Source organism: Rhineura floridana, chromosome 14 (genome assembly GCF_030035675.1).
Source record: "Rhineura floridana isolate rRhiFlo1 chromosome 14, rRhiFlo1.hap2, whole genome shotgun sequence".
NCBI lineage: Eukaryota > Metazoa > Chordata > Lepidosauria > Squamata > Rhineuridae > Rhineura > Rhineura floridana.
This window is the reverse complement of record NC_084493.1, coordinates 25,157,801-25,179,617: the sequence shown is the minus strand read 5'-3', so window position 1 is coordinate 25,179,617 and position 21,817 is coordinate 25,157,801. Positions and strand designations below refer to the sequence as shown.

The 21,817-nt window shown below is 44.0% G+C and overlaps 1 protein-coding gene across 6 annotated transcripts in view; it reads left to right on the top strand.

Annotated features, from left to right (window-relative positions):
- Positions 1–21,817, top strand: part of ARID3B (AT-rich interaction domain 3B) — a 75,322-nt gene that overhangs the window by 36,106 nt on the left and 17,399 nt on the right. The gene's annotated exons all lie outside the window — the stretch shown is intronic.

Below are 21,817 nucleotides of genomic sequence, written 5' to 3'. Positions count from 1 at the left end.
GGCCGGTAAAATATCGTTTGGGCCCAATTGGGCCCCGCGCTCGTGGAGAAATTGCGCCGAGCTGAGCGGGGAGGCGCTGGCACTCAGCTCCGACGCGCAGGGCTGGTTCTAAAGGGTGGCCCCTGGAACTACAGGGGGCCCCTCAGCAGCCCCTTCACTCCCCTTCTGCGATCCAGACCGTGGAGCTCTGTGGGCAGCCCAGGTGGCTGAAGCGTGGCAGGCAGGACTGGCAGCCTGGAGATGCTCCCCTTGGTGGTGGCCGGCCACCCACCTTCTCCTGGGTGGCTCTTCTCCCCTCCGGTGGTGATGCCTGGCGCCGGCACCAGCTCATCGTGCTCCTCTCCTTGTGACGCAGTCCCAGGCTCCCCTTCAAGCGGGGTGCGCCACGTGCGGGTGGTAGAGGTGGGTGGGCTGGGCATCAGCATCAAGGGCGGCTTTGAGAACCACATGCCCGTCCTCATCTCACGCATCTTCCCAGGGCTGGCGGCCGAGTGCTGCAGCGCCCTCTGCCTGGGTGACGCTATCCTCTCCATTAACGGCATCGATCTCCAGGACACCACCCATGACCATGCTCTCCCAATCGGGCCCCACGTTTGCAGACGCCAGCCCTGACTAGCGGCCCAAGTATCTTCTGTGGCTAGGAGTGCCTTTTACCAGCCTTGTCTGGTTCGTCAGCTACAGCCATTCCTGGACAGGGATAGCCTGACTTCTGTAGTCCATGCGCTGGTAACCTCAAGGCTGGATTACTGCAATGCACTCTATGTGGGGCTGCCTCTTGCCCTGGTTCGGAAGCTCCAGCTGGTGCAAAATACAGCAGCCAGATTGCTGAAGGGAGCATATGGCCGACATGTGACACCACGCTTAAAACATCTCCTTGTATTAATTTACAGAGCCTTAAACAACTTAGGTCCAGGATATCTTAGGGACCCCCTGAACCCTTATATCCCAGCTTGATCACTGAAATCTGCAGGAGCGGCTTTGGTTGTCCTCCGAGTTGGTGAGGCTCATTTAACATCAACACAAAATCGAACCTTCAGTCTCATCAGTGCAGTTCTCTGGAATGCTCTGCCAACAGAGGTTCAGCTGGCACCTTCGTTTTACCTTTTAAATGCCTGCTGAAAAGCTTTCTGTTTCACCAGGCTTATGCAGGCAATTAAGAACATGTTTTTTGCAGCAATTGATCTTTGTTTTTGATGTATTTTTAGTGTTTTTTTAAAAAAAGAAATTCGGTGGTGGTGGTTGTTTTAAACATGTTGTAAACTGCTTTGATGTTTTTAACAAAATAGTGGCATACAAATATTGTTATAAATAAATAAATCCCCATTTGGCCCTGAAGCTCACTGGGTGAGCTTGGGCCAGTCACTGTCTTTCAGCCTAACCTACCTCACAGGTTTGTTGCAAAGATAAAATTGGGACGGGGAGGACCGTGTTTGTATGCTACCTTCAGCTCATTGGAGGAAAGGTGGGATACAAATGCAATAAAAAATAAATGATTGTAATTTGTTTTGAACTGTTTTTAATATTGAATTTCAAATTGTTATAAACTGCCCTGGGACCTTGGGGTGAAGGGTGGGAAAGAAATCTGTGGCAATAGTAGTATATACCTGTTAGCTTCTTGTGCTGCAATTGGAGCCCATCCAGTGAAGCTGCTACTTGGGTTGGCTTCAGATTTGGGGGATGGGAATGGGAAGGAGAGAGACAGTACCTGCTGCTTCTGAGGTGGAAGATTATAAAAGAGCACTTCATAAAACAGCCACTTCGATTGGATATTAGGTCAAAGAAATACCATCAGTTCCACCTCTCTCCCAGACTTAGTTTGGAACAGAATAGACATATTATTATTGAGGCATCAGCGAACGCTGTGCCTAACAGAACAAAGACAACTCCTTGTTCCAAACAGGTTACAATATAAATGTTGGCAGTGGAAATGAAAGATAGAAGGAAAGGAAGCAGCAGGGACAATGGTGGCCAAATATTGGTAAGTGCATTTATACGTACTTAGGCTTTGTTGTAGTTCACCCTATGCTAACCCAAGAGGGAAGAGTCTGCTGGCTAAATGTCTGCTCGCTGTCCAACCACAAGATTCTAGTCCTTATGATAGGACATACGTTGAAGAATGTAAATAGCAAATGTTATTAATGGATCACAGAAGTACGCGCTTGTGTAGAAGTCCATTTCTCACCCCAAACAATCTTGACAGCTGAGACAACCTATCAAGAATTTTCAAGGATTAAATCAGGTTTTTCCACATTTGGAGGCTTGCTTTCTCCAAATGAGATACCATTCAATAATTACAATGAATCGCCTCTCTGCTTGGGAAGCAGTGTAACCTCTGCTGACTGCAGCGTGCTTTGTTTGTGACACAAAATTGCTGTGAGGCCCTTTTAGCTCTGGATGAATTTCTGAAGTAGTTCTTCACGCTGAACAAGCTGCTTACCCTTTCCTAGATGGCAGAATAGGTTGGGTCAGTGCAGGCTGGTGAGTTTAGGACTGATCTGAGAAGCCCAATGTGAAAGACAAACAGCAGATTTCACATGAGCTCCTGAATAGAATTAGGGATGAAAAGCTCTGGCCCTGGATACCATCCTCTGATAGACAATTTGTGTCTCTGATGCCCTGCTGCATCAGGCCTAATGCAGATCAAATGTGCAGGCCTCCTCTAAGCACAGCAGGTTCCCACAAAGCAACTGCACCTGCAAGTGATAAAATGCCTCTTCAGTGACAGTAATGATGGGGGAGAAGAGGAAGGCTGTAACGCACTTGGGAGGGGGGGGAGGAGAGATTGCCCTCTCTGTGACACTAAAATGGGAAAAGGAGAACGAATGGATCGGGTTCATCAACATTTAGTCCATGCCCTCAAATCATAGGACTTGGTTTTGGATGCATGAAAACCTCATCCCTTTTTTGAGCTATCCTAAGGATGAAAACCTGTCTTTTTTGCAGCAATTTTTCCAGCAATTCTGCAGAAGAAGCCAAGTCTGTTTAAGGGCCCAGCAAACTCTTGAAAGCTTCTCAAGCTACATGGAAAAGGCTGTGGTTTGGATAAGCAACCTTCCCTGAATTTTTTTAAAAATGAATTAAAAGAACCAAACTTCAGGAGAGTAGGGCTATGGCAAACTGGTGCATCCATCTGCAAGCAGACTGTCACAAAAAGAGGGATGGCTTTAGTGTACAAGCTTAATGGGGCTTATCCCAGTGGATTCTTTTTCCTAAGTGACCAGATTGATCCTTGTAATAACTAAGTGACAGGGTGCAAGGAGAAGGTCAAAGCAGTAGGACTCTGCTTGGAAAAAGGATTGCTGCAAAGTATTTTAAAATCATGAATGGTTAGGTGGGGGGGTATGGATGAATTAGAGCAGCTGTTGAAATTTGCACACAAGCTTAAAGTGAGCCAGTGGTTCTACCAATGGCTGAGCTGGTCTGAGCTTAGTGTTCCTTAAAATGCTAGAATTGACAGAACACAATAACTGGGATTGAAGGATTTCATTAGTGCCCAGTGCTGTTGTACACTTCCTACCAGATACTAGCTACTGTCAGAGAATCTGTGGCTATCAAAGCATGCAATAAACACAGGAAAAAAGGTAGGAAAGGACAACACGAGAAAACTAATCTAAAAGTGGGAGAAAAAATGGCAGACTCTGTGTGACACTCCCCAACAAGCCAGCAGACAACCTCCCCCTTCCTAGTATTGTCCTCTATAATACTCTGTCAAGTAGGGATTTCTTTTGGGGGGGGGGTCAGTTTACAGTCTTCCTGGATTTTTTGATAGTAGTGGTGGTTCTTGTTAGAAAGAACTTACATGTTATGATCATGACTTTGGGGATTTAATTATGCTTGGGTCCCCTAACAGTTGTTTGCTTAGAGAGGGTCCCTGTGACAAAGCTTGAGCTCTAGTTTGAAGCCCAGGCTAGATCAATCATCATAAGAGCCCTGCCAGATCAATCCAAATACCCATCTAGTCCAACATCCTGTTCTTACTGTGGCCAACTAAATGCCTACAGGAAGCCCACAAGCAGAAGTGCTCTCGTGATTCCTAGCAACAAATGTTCAGAACTATTCTGTCTCTGATCACGTCACCCCAGTGCATAGTTAGTTGCAGGACTGGCATTGTGGTAAACACAGCTGAGTGCTGTAAGTTGTGCACCAACCTTTTCCCCACTTGTAATTCCCAGCAACTGGCATTCAGAGTCATGCTGCTTTCAGCAGTGTAGGTAAAACATAGCCATCATCACCCTGACTCAGCATTTGTTCTTAAAGATATCGCTATCCCATTTTTTCACTTTTGAACTAATGCTCAAAGTGGCTCATATAGATGCTGAAAGCAATATAGTAAAAACAAGCGCATCATAAAATAAAAAATGACAAGCAACATAAAAATAGTTCATGCAGCAGAGCCAAAAGGACCTCAGATTTCAGCAGGCAAGCTATTAATTTGCTTAAACTTTTGTCTTCTTCAGTAGGTAATGAAAAAAATTGAGAGCAAGGATCTCCCAAAGGCAGGGAGTTCCACATCCCGTGAAGTTATTCTTAGATTTGAGCTGCAGGGTTTGTATTAAATGCATTGACTTCTCTCTTCCATTCTGTACTGGGGTTCTATCAGAATGTCACTGTCTGAACTTCTTTAGAAATCTCCTAGAGTAGATTGGCTGTCTTGCAGGCAAAGAAATGATGCCACATAGAGAGGATTTGGATGTGTGTATATGTGTGTGTGAGTGTGTATTCTCAAACCCAAGAAGGCAAGGATGCTAGGTTGCAAATGGCTTTGTGGCCAGGAAAACTGTTTTGTCCATTTAAGTGCCTCCTTTGTGAAGATCTCATAAAAAGCTTCTGATTGTTTCATTCTGCTACTGCTCAAGGTTTTCTATGTGACCTCAGTTTTCCCAGATGGCTTGTCCATTCTGGGTTTGATGTGTATATACATAGAAGAGGCTTTGTAAGCCCAAGCGTGTAGTTTTAATGTTTTCCTGCTGTTGTATGCCTTATCTGCATGTTTTCAGATGTGGAAAAGCTTGCAGCAAATACTGATATTGATGAAGGCTTTTGGCAGGGGGTTCTTTTATCTACAGGCAGCAGTGGCCCTTATCAAGCCTATCTAGGGAATACCCTTAAGACCTCTTCTCCCCCCCCCTTTTCTGCATCCTTGCCACTTAGTTTTTGCTACCTGGAAGATATCCTAGATTCTGAATATTGCCAAGAACGATATTACTCTCTTTTAGTTGTAGGGAAAGCAAGTGTGTTTGCCCTAATTCCACCATACAAATTCCTCACAATGGTGTTGTGGACTTTCTGTGGCTGGTCCCAAAGGGATTTAGCGATGAGAAAATAAATAATGAAATTATACTCTGTTACTTTGAATTAAAACTAGTGCATTTCCATGCCCATTCAAACTCCTGGACTCCAGACCATTGGAACACTAAAATTCACATTTATGTGTTGCTCGAGGTGGCTAATCCATGTTATGAACCTGGGATATTTGTATGTCTGTGGAAAGGACAGGAAAAGAGTACTAATTAAAAGGGGGAGGCTTATTTCATCCTATACCCCATTATTAATGACCTTTTCTGCTTCTGTACCCTGGGCATGCTATCCTATTACGATTTTGCCTATAGAGCCTTCTCTGGCATGGCCTTGAGGAATTTGGAAGAGAAGGTGTTGCTTCAAAGAGAGTTGGCCATTCAGAGACTTCAGAAACTTTAATTGCATTGTGTGTGGGCGGGGTGGTGGTGTTCCTTCCACTGTGACAGTTCAATTTGGGAAGAATGAAGGAGAACTCATGGTGAACTATTGTAAGACAGGCTCCTTTGGACTAGAGTAAAACAATCCTCCTTGGGTTCCTCTCTGAAAGAACCTTCTGTGACCTCATAGCCATGCCAGTCTCTGGCCAAGTGTGAATTAGGCATGAACATGGAGGACTTTTGGCATGGATATCAATGGTCCATACTGGCAAGATCTCCCACCCTTCTCCTGGGTCTGGAGACATGCAAGGGAAGCTGCTGGAGCTGAGGTACCTTGTTGGTTTTTGAACCTCTAAGGCTAGGCATGACAGCAGCGAGCCCCTGTTGAAGTCGGGGAGGAGAGCAGGCGCTTAGCCCCTGCATTCACCCTGGGTGTTGGAATGTCTCCAAAGCTGACTTTGCCCAGGGAGGGGCTGACTTTGTGATGACCATGCTTCTTTTTGGCTAGCTGTCAGTCCTCCAGATTTGTGGGCCTTTGCTCATCAGACAAATATGGGGTCCCTGTTTCACTTCATAGGAGTTGTACCCCCTGTGTTAGAATGTGTCTGAACTTCTGCTCATCCACACTTCATTCTCATCAAGATAAGTGACATGAGGGTACACTCTACTTCCTGTTTGCTGGGGGTGCCCTTCAAAAGCTTCTTCCATCCACCTTTAGAGCAGATGGCTTCTACCCAGACACTTCGGTCACTGTACTTTAGTAATTTGATATGGGATGCTTGGGCAGCGTTATGAGGTTGATGTCATGCGTGCCAAAGGAAGCAGGCCTATTCAAGGCCTGCTCCAGGCATGCCAGGGGCCTTGCGCATCAGCTTGCCCTGGGCCCGGCATGTGTGCGCGTTCGTGCTCGCGTTTACACGGCCCCCCACACCCCCACCTACCTTTCTCCTGTCTTTTACTATTGCCATTAACCAAGATGGCGGCCACGGTTTCCCTAAGGGGATGAAGCCTCCGCTGCCATCTTTGTTGATGGCATGCGTGTGTGCTACACACGCTCATCTCAGCCATCAACTAAGATGGCGGCAGGGGCTTCAGTACTTTAGGGAAACCGCAGCCGCCATCTTCATTAAAGGTAATACTAAAAGGCAGGACACAGGTATGTAGGGGGTGTGGGGAGGGCGCAGATCGCTGCAGATCGTGGAAGGGGAGCGGAGGGGCCGCTGAGGGCCCCCCTTTTACCCTGTAGCTCCAGGGGCCCTAGGGCCAGTGCCCCACCTGGCTGCCCTTTAGAACCGGCCCTGGGCCTATTGGCTGACATGTCATCGGAGGCCTTTGCTTCATACCTGAAGCAGACAGGCTCGAGCTGATCATTTAAAGCCTTTAAAGCATCAATGGATCTGCTTTAGATTTCTTTTTTAAAAAAGAAAACTTGAAAAACTGTGTTTCTCCTTCAGATATCGCTGGGGAAGGGGAGTTAGTTCAAGGGTCAGAGGGTTGAGAACCCCACCAGTAGCAGAACGGTTGAACATCTGGTAAAGATGTGAGTGTGAAGTATATTAAACCCAGCTGCGCCGGTAGCTGTTGAGCAACTGAACACTAGTGAGGCTTAACATGACGAGGAACAAGCTCCATGAGAACTTGCTCAGCGATTGACGTTGGGATACAGTGGCTCCATTGGGGCTGTAGGAGATTTGGCAGCACGACTGGAAAAGCAGAGGCGCACATGCCTGTTCGTCAGCCTTCGGCTTGGCAACTAGTCTGATAAATGGCTGTGATCTGTCAGTCTTGTGGTGTTCAGGGGATGAGGGAGAAGCAAAACTCAATGGCATTTCCATGGGTACAGATAAGAACTGGGCCTCCCGTCAAATAGAACGTGATTAATTACCTTCCTTTCCAGCTCCCGCTTTGATAACCATGTGTGATGGTCCACAGGCTTGCGGATCAGGTAATGACTATTGCATCAGGAGGTGCGAATACCCGCTGTGGAACTACACAAGAGGGTGGGGGGATGAGATGAGCACTGAGGGCTGCTATTGGGGGAGGGGGAGGAAGGCAGAGAGGGCCTCTTTCTCCCTGCACTATATTTTATTAACTTTCAAACGAGACGTAAGGCCCCAGCTAGTAACTTTTTGCTTTGCCACATGCATTGAGAATCTGGCAACAGACATCAAATCCCCAATCTTGGCTAGTGCAGCTTTCTCCAACCAGGTACCCTGCAGATCTTTGGGGCAAAACTCCCATCAGCACTAGCAGGCAGAGTTTATGGGAATTGTAGTCCAAAACATCTGGAGGGCATCAGGTTAGGGAAAGCTGATTTAATGTTGGGTCCTTTATTGAAACAATCAGGCAGCGCCTGCGAAAAGCCTTCAGGATTGGTGGCTCTGTGCTGCATAACTCAGTAACATTTCCTTCACTGACTCCAGTCACATCCCCTAAGCACCATTTACTTACTTATTTTTTCTTTTATTTGTTCTTTTACTTTTTTCTTTTACTTGTTAAAGCTTTTCAAAACCATATTTCAGGCCTAATGAAGCTCCCAAGGTGATCTACAACACCAAACTATAAGTGTAAGTTTTAAATAATACATCGCATTAAACCAGAGTTTAAAAACCAGGAAGAGCAGTTGAAAGCTTTCGGTCTCATATTTGAAAACCAGGGGGCATTCTTACTGCCCACCTAAAATCAATCTAGGGTGGGGCTGATCTTCCCTTGGGAGGGAATTCCACAATTTGCATGCTCCCATAGAAAAGGCCCTGTCTCGCATTCCCACCAATCAAATTTCTTCTTGTGATGGTGGGATGTATAGCAGATATAGGAGACAAATTGGGTAGAGTTTCCAACAGCAGCCAACCAGATGATTCCAGAAATCCTGCAAAGCAGGACATAAAGGCAATAGACACACACACACATGCACTCTGCTATCATTGTCCTACATCAGCTCATATTCAGGGATATGCTGCCTCTGAATATGGAGCTTCTACTTAGCTGTCATAAAAAATAGCCATTGATACACTAATCCTACCAATTTGCTTTTCTGTTTTAAATCCATCTAAGACAGTGGCCAGGTGGTTCATGACAGATGCTCTTGGAGGTCACTGATTCATAGGGTCACCATAAGTCGCAGTCGACTTGAAGGCACATAACAACAAAAGACAGTGGCCATCACCACATCTTGTGGCAATGAATTCCATAGATGAACTATATCCTGTGTCCCTAATGGCTATTGTGTTCTGGTCTCTGCTTTTACATGCCATTATAATTTTCTCTTTAGGGGAAAAATGAATTGTAAAATCCAGCTTGTTTCTGACAACTTGGAATTAGAAGCAAAATAAAACTGCAAAATAGACCTTCTTAATTTGCATAATCTGGTCTGGCCACAGAATCTGTATCCAATGTTCTAGGATTTGGCTCTTTGGTGCAGAACAGAAATAGTCTTCGAGTCCTCCTTTAAATGACTTATTTGATTCCCTCCCCCCAATTACCTAAATCCTCTGGAAATGCTATCCACCTCCCCCCTTTCATATTTCAGGGCATAAGAGTCCTTCCCCTGGAGATCATGAAATCTACAAGAGAACACGCGCACACAATCTATATTAAGCTGAAGACCTTTTGACATAAAGCACCATTCAACATATTTCAGCACAGTCCCTTCATCAACTGTGCTGGTTATCTACAGCACTGTCTGGTTCACATTTCTCACTAGAAAACAGGCTTTCTAGACATGGCTGTATAGTAAAGAGTGTGGGAGAAATCAACTGCCGACAAGAGATGGAGAAAAAGCTGTGAGTTGCTGCTCCCAAGATTGATGACTACTTTAAAAAAAAAATCAAACAAGAAGGAAATGGTGGAGAGATCTGTGTACAGAGAAGAACTGATACTGTTAAAGTATAGAGAAAGAACAGGTGTCTGTCTCTATTTGATTTTTAAAATCCCCAAGGAAGAGCCATCCAGAGGCAGATGAAAAGAAGATATTTCATATGCTGGCTAAGAACTTGGGGGCTTTTACATTAGCGATGTTGACTCCATTTTAGAGAAGGGAGAATTGCGGCTCAGAGTAGCAGGGTGGGATTTTGGTAAATTTACAAGCTACCAGAGAGCAAAGGATCCAGGTATCCTGGTTGTGATCCCCTTGCTGCTCTCTCTTCTTAGCTAGTTTTAGAAGGTGAGAACTAGCCATCTAGTTCTAATTGATCCAATGAATGAGTTATGGATTCAAGAGGAATTTTTTTCTTCTTCTTCAGAAAAGCAGGTCAATAGAGAGGCCTCCTGAGCTGTGAGAGGGAAGGGCACAGTGCTATCAGAGCCTCTTTATTCTGTTCTGTGAGAATAAGGCCACCAAGTCTCCATTTGTTACGGTGCCAGCGTAGGACCAATTTGCAGGGTACTTTGTTGTTTTAATTGTGTTTTCCTGCACTGCATGGATGGACAACTGGGATTATTATTACTATTATTAATTTCATTTATTAATTGCCTCTTACCCAACGGTCTCTAGGAAACTTACAGCAGATTTTAAAACATACAATATAACAACCTAAAACCCAAACGTACATCAGTCTTCCCTAGCCTAGATGTTGCTGGACAACAGTTCCCATTGGCCCTATATAGCATGGTCAATGATCAAGGGTGATGAGGATTATAGTCCAAAACATCTGGAGAGCATAAGGTCGGGGAACGCTGCCTTACAGTGAGACCTTGGCAAAGGTAGGATTTGAATCAAAATCTTTCAGAAGCAAGGCTAATTGCTTTGTTGCAGTTGTACCCACGCGATGTGCTCTAGATGGTGCTGAACTACAGTTCCCATCATCTCCTACCATTGTCAGCGCTGCCTGAGGCTGATGAGAGTAAGAGTCAAGCACCACAGTGGCTACCCCTGGTTTAGTGGATACTAGCTTTTGTTCTGATGCTCCACCGCAAAAATAGATTGGTATTAGCTGGCCACTGGAACACTGTTTTCTTAATAAGGGTATGGTCACAAGCCACATGAGGACACTGCCTTGCTGAAAATAAACAGATGATGTTAGCACCTGGATGGGTGACTGCCTGGGAACCACATATAGGTTACCTTGGGAGGAAAGGTGGGATATAGACTTCATTGAATAAATAAATAACTAAGGCTGCAATCCAATGCATGTCCACTCTGATGTAAGCTCCGTTGCGTTCAACTTACTCCCAGGTAAGTGTGTATTAGATTGCAACCTAAATCAACTTGGCAATGACATTAAGAATGGTATATCCGGCAAGATACACAAGCCTATTCTTTTCCATTTCCCTGTTTGCACCTCTTCTGTGGCATTTTCTTAAGAGCAGCCTTGCAGGATTGGTCTGTAAGGGTCCATCTAATCTGGCGTCCTGTTTCCCAACAGTAGCCAGCCAGAAGTTTTCAGGAAGCCCACAAGCAGGGTATGAAGACTGCCCTTTGCTGCTTGGGGACTGTCTCCAGCTACTAGTATTCATTGCAGCCTCTGAACCTTTTCAATGGTCATGGCTAATGCCGACTGATACTATCCTTCCAATTTATTGTTTGTTTATTACTGTTGTTAACTATTCTGCCAAGGAGGGCAAGGCGTAGCTTCTCTTCTGCATGTTGATCCTCACAACAACCCTGTGAGGTAGGCTAGTTTTGGACAGGGACTGGCCCACGATCATCCAGTGAACGTCATGGCTGAGTGGAGACTTGAATCTGGGTCTCTCGACCACTATATCACAGTGGCCCTCAAACTGGTCTAATCCCATTTTAAAGCCATCTAAACCCATGATTGCCACCACCACCTCTTGTGACAGCAAATTCCTTTCTTATTTTTGCCTCTCCTCTGTAGTTAACAAGCTATGTCTTTAAAAGATCTCTGTTTTAGCAGCAGTTTCAGTGGAAACCGCTTTCCCTTCCCAGAGTAAGGCAAGCCCTCGCCCAGCTGATGGATGGTGGGAGCAGGCCTGGCTCCATCAAAGGAACGGAGGTGGAAAAAAGTGGATGTCATTCAATATAACAAATAGTTGGAGGGAGGTGCCCAGAATGACAAAACAATATGATAAAAAGTCACAATTTTATTTCATTTTTATAAATAAAAAATGTATAAAAAGCCCAATGCGTTTCGGCTTATCACATATAGCCTTCATCAGGTGCTGAAAGAAATAGATATATATTGAAATTACTTAACATTCTGTTCAAAATTGTAACTTACAGTTTCAATTTTTTGGAAAAGGAGGGTGGGAGTACAAACATTTTTCTATCAAAGGAACAATCAGGAGCTGACTTCAAACTCCCCACTGTTCCTTTGAAGCCATGTCCATACCCACCCCATCTCTGATGCCACTTATGATGTCAGGTATGGAGCAGTTGGGCATGATTTGGGGGAAATGACCTCGCCAGCCAAACTGGGATCCCGGCAGGCCAGGTTTGGTCCCTGGACTTAAAGTTCCCCCATGCTGCCTTTGTGGGAGATAAAAGGCAGTATTGGAAGGCAAGCATCACCATTCCCAACATTGTCTTTGCCATCTTGGAGGTTCTCCTACCCCGATCCCAGCTGTGCTGATTTGGGGCCGTTTGGGGTGTCATGCATGCGTGGAAGTTAATTTTAAATTGTCAGCATGGTGAGAAGTAAAATACTCTTTAGTCTTGTGTGCCTGAAAGCAGACTCCTCAGGCTACTGTTTATTATCTGTGTCCAGGGCTCTGTCTGATTTTGATTACTCTGTATCAGGGGTGAGGTAGTTTGGGATCGTGTAGCAGCAGGGGTGAAGAGAGAAAGGGGGGAGCTCTGTTAGTGAAAAGGGGAAATGCATACACAAAGTGAGGACAGAGGAAATGGCCCACCCCTTTGCTGGTGAGAGTTTGGGCCCTCCGTCTGGATAGCTGCAGTCTTAAGGGGCTCCTGTGCGCTGTCGGAATAGAGAAAGACATGCTGGAAAGTACAGTACAAGCACATTTGCCATCAAAAGGCAACAAGTCTTATGCCGTGGCCCCGGTCAGTGACCTTTCCCTCTGGAATTCTCCCCTCTGACCCCCAGATCATTAATCCCCACACTGCCAGATGACAGTAATCCATCATGGGCCCTGACAAGCCTTGCAGCCGGCTGTGAAAGGATCTGCTCAGCCTCTGCCTCTCTCCGTCCCATGATGCTCGTTTTTCAGCCTTCCTGTTCCGTACTGAGTGCTTCCAATAAAGACTTCTCACCTTTCTCTTCCTACCAGGAGGCTGGGAGGGAGCGCAGGTAGGGACTTGACATGGGACCTTTCCACACTTACTGTGTGGTGTTAGTTTCTCTCAGTCTGCACCTGCGAAAGGTTCTTGAGTGTCTAAAACGCATGGGAATGGGAAATGTAATCTGCTTTCCCATTACTACTTTTCTCACTGCTGAATCTTTTTTAAAAACTTATTTCTTTTAAATGGTTTTTGTCCTGCCTTTCCAATAAAGCCTCCAACGTGGCTAACAATATGCATTTACAATTAAACAATTTTAAGTTAAAAGCAACATTGAAAATAGCAAAACCACTAATGAAAGCTGAGGAAGTGCAAGAATAAAATTAATGATTCATAAAATGCTTGGGAGAATAAATTTGGCAAAAAACAACAACCAAGGCGAGGAGATCCCATCTGAGCATCTCTGGGAAGAGTATTCTTCATTCTCAATGCCATCACTGAAAAGGCCCTGTCTGTGGTCACTGTCTGCCACCTCTCAATTCAGCAGCGCCCAGAACAGAATTCTGTTTCAAGGCTGTGGTCCTCCCACCCACCCACCCAAATAGTCTACACACAAAGATTTACTTTATAAGCTGAACTTACAGGGATATCAAATGATCAACAGCAGTATGGAAAAGGACTGCAGCCCAGCGGTAAAGCATATCCCTTGCATACAGAAGTCCCAGTGTTAATTGCTGGCATCGCCAAGTACGAATGGTAAGGACTCTGTGTCTGTAACCCTCGAGAGCTGCTGCCAGTCAGTGTAGACAGTACTGAGCTAGATGGACCAAGCCCATGTGGTTTATGTACAACCTTTCACTGTATACCAGGAAATTCTTGCATAGTTCACGTATCTTAGTCAAGGCCGAGCACATACTGATGCAGTTCTTTAACAAGGGGCAGTGCTATGGGTGTACCGCTTTCTGCTTTTTGAAAAAGAAATGCTGCACAAAGAAAAATTGTGATCTGTATTAATGCTAATAACATTTGCATATGTTAGGTTATCCCAATTTCTCTTGTCATAGGGAGCAGCAATGCCCCCATCCATGATCTGCGCAAGGACATTAAATCCTAAATGTTCTTGGACCTCTGATTTCTGAGGTTTTATTAGGCATTTTTGGTGATTGGCTGTGTTTCTTTTATTTTTTTATAGACCACTCTTCAGCCCCAGGGAACACCAGAGCAATGGACAATGCATTAAAATACAATTTAAAAAAAAAACGTATGTCACATTAATTCAGCCTTCTAATTAAACGAAAAGTATCAAAACAGCAAAATATGGACATTTAGGTTTTAAGGCATAAACCAATGTGGTATAGTGTTTTTTATAAAGCCTAAAAGAAAAAAAACTGTTCAAGTAAAATGTGTTCTCATAAACTCACCTGGGAGAATAATACAAGCAAAACTAAACTTCATCACATTGAGGTTAAAAGCCTGCCTAAAAAGAGAAGTCTTGATATTATTTATTTCTGCTGTTATTAATAGATCTTGGCAGGCCAGACTCTCATCTGGTGACTCTCAAATGACAATCAGGGTCAGGGTAGGGCCCTCCAGATGCTGTTGAACTACTCCTCCCATCGTCCTTCACCATTGGGCCATGCTGGCTAGGGCTGATGGGAGTTGTAATGCAACAACGTCTAGAAGGGCACAGATTCCTCACCCCTGCTCTGTGAAATGTCAGTCTAGCTCCTGAGAGAGGCAAGATCCATAGTGTTGGTTAGCTGCTAAAGTGCTGGATTTGGTTGTGGGGAAACTGATCTAAATCCCTACTCGGCCATGAAGCAAACTGAAAGACCTTGGGCAAGTAACTCTTTCCCAACCCATCCTACCTTACAGGGCTTCTGTGAGGGTACATCTACAATCCTAATACAATCTTAAACTTTAGTAGACATGCATAGGTTTGCGCTTTAAAACCTAAGCTGCTTTTGGAGTAAGGAGATGATATCCTGGCACAGGAAATAATGATGGAGAATTTTTTATTTCTCCTGTGGGATTTTTGCTGGGGGTCCTTTAAGTAATCAATAACACAGGCTTAACACAAAAAGGTAGGCCTTTATTTCTACAAGCATATGCAGGGTCAGACCCCCCCCCCCAAAAAAAAAAGTCTGGAGAGGACTGCAAAAAGGTACAGTCTGCACAGATCCTTTGTACCTTATTGAATACACATGTGGCATTAGTTTACCAATCACATAAGATTTCTTCCCTCTTGAAATATTTCCAACCAACCAGATAGCTTTATTTTAATGAATACATGCATATTCATAATTTTACAGACACCTCCTATCTCATTGTGCTGTTGTCTTCCTAGTTTGATGTCAATCTGTCCCCTTGACTAATATTACCCCTATTCTACTGTCATAGTTACTGATGATTTTGTACTATACATTCCATTCTGTCATGGCTCCTGATCAGTCAAGCTGGTCAGGAACATCTCTAGGACATTACGACATGTTCCTTTGAGTGATACCATGAGGCAAGGCCAAGTTTTGGTTCTCCTTAGAGTGACTGGAAGTTCTATATGAAATTCCACTTATAATTACACTGCTATAAAGATTAATTTTAAATCACCATATTATAGCTGAAAATCACACAACATAAAGAATGATTAGGGAACACAGTAAAGGAGAAGGGGTAACTTGGGGCCAGGGTGCTTAAGGGGTCCTCCATCAATAAATAGGGCTGGATTTTATTTTATTAATGCAAGTTGTGTTGCTGTCTGTGCTAGGCGAGCGCAGCACCACAGAATATGCCCTCAGAGCTTGTAGACTGAAGGTGGCATTTCAGCTGTTCTCTTTTAGGCTGGCCACTTTCTCATTCTGTGGACCTTTGCAGGTCTTTGAGAGCAACTATGTCCTCATTTTCTTGTCTCCTTGGTGTGGATTAGACTTGCCAGCTCCTAGGAAGCAGTGAAACTCTGAAGTCTTAATGCTGCATAGGATTTGTCAGTGCCTATAAGGTACATTCAGTGTTGGCTCCAAGTTTGGAAGGGCCCTGTGGGCAAGCTGCCCGTAAATTGACATTCTCAGGGCAGCTTACAAACAAACAAAAATATAGATATAATAAACCAAAACATAGCAGATGATCAACCTTTTTCAGTAAAAAAACACAAAAGTTTAAAACTCGAAAGAACCATCTCTGAAATCAGCAAAGGTGTTAAGGAAAGGTTAAGAAATTGTTCTTGGTGAATTTACATTTATGCTGCCCCTGGGCCAGTTGACATGGGGCGTACAATCTTTGCTTGAAAATCAAGCAAACTCAAGATTCCACTTCTGGCATCAGATGCTGCTTTTCTGAGCATTTGCCAGCATTTCCTGCACATGTTGGCAAGCATATAGTATATTGCTGGGAGCCATCACACGCAAGACTTCTGAAGGTGCATTCCTGCAGCTACTGTGTACCTATTGGGCTGTATAAACCAGCCTTCAATGCTGTCCCTCATTTTGTCAAGAAACTTTATTAGTTGCTTCCCCTTTCACTCCCTGCCTGTCCCATCTGGTCATCGGATCAAGCTTGCTTAGGGATAAGTTAATACCGTTCACTAAATTGGATTGGGAAGAGTGGGTGGGTAATTAGCCACATAGGAGGCCTCAGGGGAGTGTAAAACTGCATTGACAGGATACACAAAACATGCATTCTGGGCTTTAATCTATATGAACGTTTTCATGCACCCAGCTCTCTCTTGCTTTCTTGCAGAGAATGTTTACAAGGGCAGAAGGATGACGCCCATCCATGAAAGGAAACTCTTGCACACAGAAATAATACCCATCATTTTAACTTCTGCTTTTGTGAAAGCAAGAGAAGGCAAGAGTTTGTCTTGCTCTTCATCAGCAGTTATGGAAAACTGGTGTTTTTAGCTGGTGGCTCCACAAGGCTTGGCAATGGTGTATTTCGAATCATGTTGTGTCTTGCACTGAGCCACTAGCACAGATGGTAAACGGACTGTCATAAAATTTGGAACTGGTTCCACAGAGGATCGGGAGGCATGGCGGATACTTGTCAAACAATTTCATATGAAGGCTGGATTCCTCTTTCTTCTTGCTGCTGATTCCCCTATTGCATTTTGGGTACTGAAACATGTATTGCAACTAAAATTAGTCAACCAAACAAAAATCCTGGTTTTGACCATTCCTATTTTAACAAAATCCATGTATCCTTGTCTGTGGGAACTGGCATGTCGTGCTGGCTGCCTCTGCCATGAATGTGTTTGATACAAGCTGCATTCTCTATCTCAAGCCACCCCTGCCCCCAGTCTGCAATATGGAGGTGATAATGCTCGCGTACCTTACAGGGTTGATGCACGGATTACGGAGTAATGTATGTGAAGCACTTTATTTATTTATTTATTTATTTATTATTTAATTTATATCCTGCCCTTCCAGCAGGAGCCCAGGGCACAAACAAAAGCAGTAAAAACATTTTCAAACATAAAAACAGACCTTAAAATACATTAAAACAAAACAACTTCAAAAACATTCTTCAAAAAAGCTTTAAAAACATCTTAAATAAAAAGGGTTAAAAAAACATTGTTTGGGGGGGGGAAAGGCTTTTTAAAAAGACATATTAAAAGCAATTCCAACACTTTAAAACACTCAATAGCACTACTGGCATAAATGCTAACTACTAGTATTTACTTTTATTATTTCTTCAAATGTTACAGGCCTGACTGTACAGAATTGTAACAATGGGAATATTTCCTCAAGAGTATCCTGGAACTTGCATTTTCGGAGGCAGTATGTGACTGAATGCTAGCTGCAACAGCAGGAGAGGGCTACTGCCTCCATATCCTGCTTGTGGGGTCCCTGGAGGGTTCTAATTGACTGCTGTGGGAAATAGCGTGCAGGGTTAGATGGACTTAGTCCGATCCAGCAGACCAGGTCTTGTGTTCCTATGAATAGAAAATAAAAGGACTATAGCTCAGTGGTTAAAGTCATGTTTTGCATGCAAATTGCCCCAGGTTCAAAAATTCTCAGTATCTCCAGGATAGGCCTAGAAAAGGCTCCTATCTCAAACCCTGGAGAGCCACTGCCAGTCACTGTAGACAGTGCTGAGCTAGATGGACCCCTGGGCTGACTCTGTAGGTAGAAGGCAGCTTCCTTTGTGACTTATACAAAAAAATACCCAGGAACATCTGGATTTGGCAGCTGTTAAGGGGATGGACTGCTGGGCTGGATCAGCCATTATTCTGCACCAACAAGGCTGCTGTGCTACGGCAAGTTTAAACATACAGAAGATATTTTTTTAAACACATCAAGTTAACTTGTGAGACTCTTTGACATTAAAAACATGGGGAGTAAAAAAAAAACATTAAAAAATTCCAGAGAAGAGCAACATTGGTCAATAAGAACTTTTCTTACCCTTGGCAGAGCAGCAAAGGGAATTCTAAGGATTATGAATGTTTTCTGCTACGGAGCCTGATTGCAATTTACAGGAAATCTGTCCTATGGGCAGCATCTGTCATGTTTGGTTGGGGATTTCTCACCCTTTCCTGTCAAACTGGTCCTTTGTATGTGATCTACCCACTGTGGTATTTCCTATTCTGCCTCGCATGCCTTTTTTGTTGTTGCATTATATTGGCTAGATTTGTTTATAGTGTGTACTTAAAAAGAAAAAAAACGTAAGTTCTGACGTGATAAAGTAGTTTTTAAAAGTGTTGCTGTCTGAGGAGAGATTTCCGTACAGAGACTTAACACTCCTGAGGTTGTAAAAACTGAAGTAATCCTTCAAATCAAGGACACTTTTTGATTTATCCTGTTTTCGCTTGCCTTGAACAATTAAAATGAAGGTTGCATGCTTTAATCAGCTTGATTGATTTAAAGCTTTAGCCTAATTAATGGGAGACAGATTTTATTCAGCAATGCTAAGACTTTAAAGGCAAACCTGGTTATTTTTTTAATGTGTAGTGTTCAAATAAAGATAGCCTTTGCTTATAACATTAATGATTGTTCAGTTTAGTAAACAAAATGCACATTTCTCCCATATGGCTAATATGGCTGCAAAGACTTTGGCAAGCAATTGTTTTAAGTGCAGTGTGCTGGAAAGTATGAGACAACACCAAACCAATTTACTTGAATTAGAAGCAAGAATCTTTAAGCTCAGGAGCTCCCTCACGGAAATACCCCCCCCCCCAAAAAAAAGTCCTAGCTTGTGGCATATCATTTTTCCAAATTGGCAAACTAGTTTGTTTCAGACTAGGATCTGAGGGAGGGGAATCTTCACATGTGAGGGGACAAGGGAGTACCTGAACCCATGAATCTTCGCTGCTCATTCAAGATAACCCCAGCTGTGGTTTGCCATTATTTCTGAACTGCCCCTCAGCTATCCTAACACAATGGTGTTTGCTAATGTTGCCAAGGAATCTCCTCCTTACAAACACTCCAGTTGAGAAGTTTTAATTTAAAGCTTTATGCCTAACTATTTCTGTGTGTAAGTGTCCTGACACCTCTTTTTCAAAAAGCAAAGTCGCCAAGAAAGGGAAATCTAGACCAGAGAAGCAGCAGAAGGGGAGATGTTGCTTAATCTCTTTCCCCGCCCACCAATTCTCGACTCCAGATATCTCTTCCTCCCCCCTCCAAAAAAAATATACTGGTACAGTGGCAAGCAAAGGCCATTGAGCTCTAGCCTCTACTCCAGTCATAGTAGTGTGCCTTTCTTGAGAATTATAGTCAAGGAGTGTTGCTGCTATGGACTCCCAGCCCACTCAGGAAAGAGGACCTGCAGAAGATAGATCTTCCTTCCATTTGGGTGCCTTGGCCGGTTCCTCTGACTGTTAAGCATTGCCACCTGGCATGCACGATACCAACTGAGCTTCGTTCCTTAGTGAAGATGTTGCCCTGGGTTCCAGTTTCACATTTGGGGCCAGGGGTTATGCTTGGCTTGTTCTTTTCCTCTTTAAAATACTGGGAGACTTAATGAGACCTGATTTGCCTGCTGACAAGGAAGGAAGATGTGCTTAAACAGAAAGGAAAACTAGAGACAACTTCCTAAAAAATACAGCCTCCAGACTGTGTTGAAACCAGGATGTTGTGCATTCAGAAGCTACGCATTGCAGGATGATCAATAAATACATCTTTTTGGTTGCCAAAGACTCAGAGCAGTTGTGAAATTAGTTGAGTGTGACACCATGCCTAGACTTCAAAAGAGGTACTCAGTTAGTGCCATTGTACTATGAAACCTTGAATCTATACACCTGGTGTAGCGGTTAAGGTGTTGGACTATGACCTAGAAGAGCAGGGTTCGAATCCCCACACAGCCATGAAGCTCACTGGGTGACCTTGGGCCAGTCACTACCTCAGCCTCAGAGGAAGGCAATGGTAAACCCCCTCTGAATACCGCTTACCATGAAAACCCTATTCATAGGAGCACCATAAGTCGGGATCGACTTGAAGGCAGTCCATTTCCATTTTTTTAAAAACAAAACACCTTGTTGTCCTACACTAGAGCTGGGCTAGGGACTTGGCACTTCTGCAAACCATATTTGTTCACATGTTAGGAAATAGTTAAGTATGCACTTTTAACATCTAGAACTTGGTGGCATGAAATAGTGGTGATGTCCACTGGCTTATGTAGGTTTAAAGGGAAATTAGACAAATTCACAGAGGATAGCCCTAGCAACAGCTAACACCAATGATCGCTAAAAGGAGACTCCAGATTCAGAGGCAGCGTACCTTTTAGTACCAACTGCTGGCGCAAAACAAAGGAAACGCACACAAAAACAGGAAGCATCTGATGATGTAAACAAAAAGGGGAACTGTATCTCAAAGATGCTGAAAAGGATGACTGTTATTAAATTGGCCCGATGTGTTTCTGCTCAAGTGCCTTCATCAAGCACTTACTTGTTTCTTTACAAACTGCTCAAAAATCATCCGTTCCAACACTTTGCAGAGCAAAATCTCTGTCTTTGAAATGGATGGTTTTTGAGCAGTTTGTAAAACAAGTAAGCCCTTGATGAAGGCACTTGAGCAGAAACACATCGGGCCAATTTAATAACAGTCATCCTTTCCAGCATTTTTGGGATACATTTCTCTCTTTTTGTGTGCATTGCTAGGAGAAAACAGCAGGCTCTGCTTTGGGGCAAAGATACACTATTATCTGTCTCCCCACAATTCATCTGGCAGATGGATGTGTGTTAAGTGAATATCTGAAGCCACTGCTAATAACACAACCTGTGGCCCTCCAGCTGATGATGGACTCCAGCTCCCATCAGCCCCATGCAGTGTGGCCAGCAGTCAGAAATGATGAGAGTTGTAGTCCATCAACATTCAGAGGGATTTAGGTTGGGGAAGGCTGACTTAGAGAAACATTTGAAGCTACCCAGATACAGCAGTTGCCTTCTAATGCAGCAGCAAAGTGATGAGCCATAATCCATGCACCATCCCTTAGTCATTGTTTTAGCATAAAATTCAGCAAGAACTGATTCACTTTTGTTAGATCTCTCATTATGAATTAAAAAGCTGCTTTTGGCACTGAAGGGGGTAGTTGCACTGCAACAAGGACAGGTAGTAGAATTAACCCTTCCGAGTGTGTTGTCTCTATAGGCCAAAAGCAACTGCCTCTGCCTTTTGCAGTTGCAGTTTTGGGAATCTTGTGGAACTACCCATTTGTTGCAGTTTGTCCTCTGCCGTATTCAGGGAACTGGTATGCGAAATATAAACTGCATACAATTATATCAGCAAATGAGACGTAGATGTCAGGCCTGTCTGTGGTATACTGGCAAAAGAGAAGTCATTCCTTCCTTCCTTCAGCTGCAGTGCTCCCAAAGAAGAACGTTAAAATTGTGCTCAGGAATGCCCTAGAAATCTTGCACAGACCAGAGCTATTGGTTTTTCACACCTCAGTCTCTTGCATAATCATGCCTGCTGTACCCCTTCCCCTAAGCTGGGCCCCTTCTCAAGCTGTTGCCTAGGTGCAGGGCTCTTCATCTGACTGGGTATTTTTGCCTGCCCTAAGGGGAAAAAGCGTGCGCCAG